This window comes from Drosophila ananassae, chromosome XL, assembly GCF_017639315.1.
Source record: "Drosophila ananassae strain 14024-0371.13 chromosome XL, ASM1763931v2, whole genome shotgun sequence".
NCBI classification, from domain to species: Eukaryota; Metazoa; Arthropoda; class Insecta; order Diptera; family Drosophilidae; genus Drosophila; species Drosophila ananassae.
The window spans coordinates 16711616-16716672 of NC_057931.1; positions in this window are offsets into that span (position 1 = coordinate 16711616).

Below are 5057 nucleotides of genomic sequence, written 5' to 3' on the forward strand. Positions count from 1 at the left end.
AGTCCAAGTATCACAAAACCACAAATATTAAATAGTGTTTCCTGTTTTATACTTCTGTTGTACTTATCCAATCGGAATGACAACAAAAAGGTGTTAGAACAGGTGCACCAGCCAGCCAATAATGATGATGATGGGAAAGCCCTTAAAACACTAAATAGTTATCAATTTTAATTTAAGACAAATCTGTTTATTGCTCATACGCAGTGTTGGCCCTAAATAGTGGTTTTAGTTTTCGTTTTTTTTTCATTTTGTATTTTGTGCTTTTTTTATGAGAGCTTAGCCATCCGCAGCGGAAGTTATCTGTCGGACAACAAAACTCTCACACACACCACAGAAAAAAATATAAAAAACAGAACTCACAATCTAGGAGAAAAAGAAACTGGATTAAACAAAAAAGCCAAGGTCAGTAGTTGCTCTTTTTGTTGCTTTTGTCAGTGTTGTTGTTTTGTGGTAACCTCTGGGATAACGTCACTGTCACAGTGCAACAATCCAATAATATATAATAAGAATAGTTTGTATTATCTTTATTTACCTTTTCTTTTTTGTTGGTCGCAAGCAGACTCTTTTCGGCCGCTAAGCTTTAACGGTCTCATCTGTAGCATTAAGCTAGCTAGCTTTCGCTCAGCCTATATTCTAAGGTGGGCTCACTCTTGCCCTTTTTCTTAGTGCACATGCATTATAAATTGGAGCTTTTGTCTCACTCCATTTCATATGCGCCCATTTAATATGCCCCAACATTATTACGTTCTAAAAATAATTAATTCCGTGTTATTATTTGGATGCAACGTCATTGAAAAATATCAATGACAAAACAGACGCTTGGAACTGTTTCCCACATTTTTATTAGAAAATTGATTTGATAGCTACTTAACTGCAAGGGTGTATCTATCAACTTCGGTGAATTCAGATCATGTGTAAGCTTAGCCATAAAAATTATTCGGCGGGCCAAGAAAACAAACATAAATTGCACTCAGAAGATCAACGAAGGACAGAAACAAGTTCAGCAAAGGCCAATATAGCGATGTAAACGTTTGCAGTGACTGCAAACAAAATAAATCTTGAGATTTGTTGATTCAGCTAAGGTGTAAGCTTAGCCACCAAAATCCTGAGTAACGTGTCAACGAAACAAAAATAAACAGAATCATGAAGATTAACGAAGAACGAGAGATAAAACTTATATTGGATTATTAAAAAAAAAAACATGCGCAAGATCCTCTCAAAAAAGCCAAGCCTCCAACAATCAATGTATGGTCGCTGGTCGGGAATGGGAACATTCCCATTTTAAACTGCAAAACTGTTTAGCATGCATTCATATCGAATATCTACTGTAAATGTATACATACATATATATACCTAAATAGGCCATATAAATGTTCCTATATCAAATGTGTAGTAAATTGATTACACCAAAACTCCAGTGTAAATCACTATGTGCTTAGTCGGCATATCTCACGTTCCAACTCACACACACATAAATTCGTGAAAAAAATGAAATCCTCCCGAGCTACAAGCTGGAATATTTACTGAACCGTAGAATAAAAGTGGAAGAGTCACTACTGTACTTAACCCCAGACAATGAACACACAACTACATACTGCACACTTCGGGCTGTCCGTGTAGTCTGCGGAGATATACGCCTAACTATTGGGGCTGTATTGTCTACAATGCGACTTTAAAACAGTCTTATCGCCTACACGGCATCACAAAAAATTCAGAAATTGTCTGGCGTCTTTACTAAAGCTGCGAGATCCTCATTTTGCCACCTAATTCATGAAATTGTCATTAATTCATAAAAATTGACATTCATTTATGACGACCCCTATTTTTTGAAAAAATTAATGACGCCAGAACGTGAAATTATTTGTTATTTCTATCTCAATGGAGTTGGCACTACCGGAAGCTTGTTATCAGTAATTTTTACTAACTCCAAAAATACTAATCGAATTTAAGAGGCACAGACTTGTTTAATGTGACGTTTTTTAGCTGATCCATATAAATGAAGGAATGTGGACTTATTTAACACTTTTATGTAGGCTGGTAGCTTTCGATTTGCCGGGGTCCCATGATTGGGGATGACTTTAGCGAAGTTGGGATCTAAAATAGGTGCTAGACTCTGTCAGATTAAATGTACCTATGGGCCAGCATCGCCAGTGGAATTAGTGAGAGCCCCGCACTGGTCCATCTACAGCAACCTAATCGGTTGCTAAAAGTGCGAACGAATAAATTGTGGAAAACTGCTGATGAAACGGTACCTGTTGAGGTGTTTTGAAGCTTCATTCGCACAGATCAGTTAAATCCTGATCGAAGGACACTAAGGACCTAATGTCTTGATAAATTGTTTGAGCGCCGATCGCTGTTAGGATTAAGTTTTTTGCTTCTCATGCCCATTGACTTTCTATATGCCGGAATTTTATTGCGACACTATGTCCCTAGTCTTTGTTATGGACCGATTCTTACCTAAAAGTAGGTATATTGCAGGTAATAAAGCTACATCGCTTGGTGTGCAACCATTGATTTTTCTAGCGGCTGCTTTGTCAAAAACGCCATGTAATTCATTCGCAAGACTTGGTACCTTTCGTCACAATCTCGTTAGTTTCACCATTTAAGGGAGGCTATCCTAGGGTCGTCTGTACTACTTTTCAAATGCTGCGTTATATAAGAACTTTCAGCCCTAAGGGAGTCGAATGATTGAAAGTGCCATCAAAAGGTTCTGCACTAGAGCGAGGACTGACCGGTGATGCTCGAAAAGGTCGTTCCGACTTCATGAAAGAATAATGTTGTTTGTGAAGTTGTGAAGCAAAAAAGATGTTTCGTCAAGTATGGGTCAATCCAGATAATTACCCGTTAGGGTCTGCGACGCTGGAAAATGACTTCTTTATAGACGATTGCATGAATGGTGTCAAATCCAAGGTGAACTGAATAAAATACTACTACCACACTGTTTCTAACTACAAAAATGGTGCTCAAATAATGCAAAACTACTGCAAGGAATACCCAAAGAGAATATCGTGAGCGATGTAAAACTGGGTGAGAACTTGGACTAATACAGTGTCAAAACCCTCGGCCTCATATGGATGCCAACATATGCTAAAAGACGGAGCATGTCCGTCTGTCTGTCTGTCTGTTTTTACGCAAATTAGTCTCTCAGTTTTAAAGCTATCGAGTTGAAACTTTGCACACACCCTTCTTTTTTTTGCAGGCAGTATATAAGTCGGAACGGCAGGGATCGGTGGACTATATCCTATACTATAGCCATATAATTGATTGAGCGGAAATGCCATATCTTTGGTGTTTTTTAAGTTAGAGGGTTGGGATTTTCCTCTGGAAATGTTATATTTGAGCAAAGTATCTTATCTATAAAATTTCAGAATGATTGACCACTATATCCAATAGCTGTCATAAAACTGAACGATCAGGCACAACCTTGCTATTTTTAAAGATGCTGTTTCCAACATTTTTATTAAAAAAATTATTTGATGGTGAAATTCTCATAAGGATCGCCCAACTATATACGATCCGATATATACATAATAATATAAGCTGCTACCTAACTGCAAGGGTGTAACGAGTGGTTGCAGTTCGGAGGCAGCATCGTTGGGGTATCGGGTGAGGATTAGGGTTGCACGCGGTGACCGGCTAGGTCTCGTCGGCTAATGAGTGGATTCTAGACAGCTCCCTTCTCTCTCTCCCTAATGCTGCCTCGGTGATCACAAATTTTGTCAAAATTGAAGCGTGCACGACCACACGGACTGCGTAGGTCAAACAAAGTTTCCGCCGAACGTTGAACGACATTCTCTAGGGTCCTCTAGAATGCGGGGTGATTTTATTTCTTTACTTCATTATAATTTTCATGATTATTCTTTAATACAGTCTTCGACTATCTCTCGTTGCGAGCGGACGTCTCTTATCTCCCAACAGCGGTTCTCGATCAATCTCTATTCTTATCGACCCACATGGTCCATATTTTTCCTTCCTCTTCATCCTATTTTCTCGCGTAAATTTTTGAGACAATCACTTACATAAAATACGAATTAATAATTATAATTATAATTATAATCTTTTAGCTTTAATATGGCCCCAGGGCCCAACCTGGGGGACAACCGGTTCGCACCGCTTGCCATCAGTCCCCCATCAAAAAAAGAAGACAACCCCAAAAACTGGATATGGCATTTTTCGACCTTCCTCCAACCTCATCTAACAATCCGAAGTATATAATAATTGCCTCCACCAACACCGAAAAGACTATCTCCCAATTCCCATGCCTTGCCGTCCACCGTGCCTTAAAAATGATCTCCAAAAACATTGTGTCAATTTCGAACCTTAGGGGCGGAAATTTACTAATGCTAGTAAAAACCCAAGCCGATGCTGAAAAGTTTATAAACACTACGGAACTTAATGGTTTATGCAAAATAAAGTGCAAAATTCATGCGGCCCTCAATTTTGTAAAAGGAACGGTTTATGCTCCTTATCTCTCCTTATAAAGCGAAGCTCTGGCTATAAGAAGCGAGTAATCAGCTCTGAGTTATCATCTACCCCATAGGATTATTTTCGCCTGTTACAGTAAAGTTACAGGCAAAGATATTCATGCAACACCACTGGGAATTTAAAATGGCACAAAATGCAACGGATTATTGCATACATGGTACCGTTCTTTTATAAGGGTAACGGGGATCCAATGAAGGCACTATGTCTAGAACAAAGCCTGGCACGCAACATTATCCTACGCACAATTTAGCAAATAGAATTTTACGCGGAGTGCAAACAGCTCAAACAGTTACGAACCGGTGGACAAAAAAAGTTCCTTTGTATCGTTGGACTCCATTTTTGGATCTGATGGGTTAATCCGCACAACGGCTGCTTGTATTAACTACTACCACGGCGTCGTTGACGTTTGAACTCAACACTGTGGTCGTTGAAGTCGAAGCGATCACTGCGAAGCGAGCATTGGTCCTGTAAGTACCTGCAAGAGCTCCAGAATCAGCCCATATGAAAGCAGACATCTCCATATATTAAAGAGGGATTGCTAGTCCTCATAAAGGACAATGTGCCCGTAATGA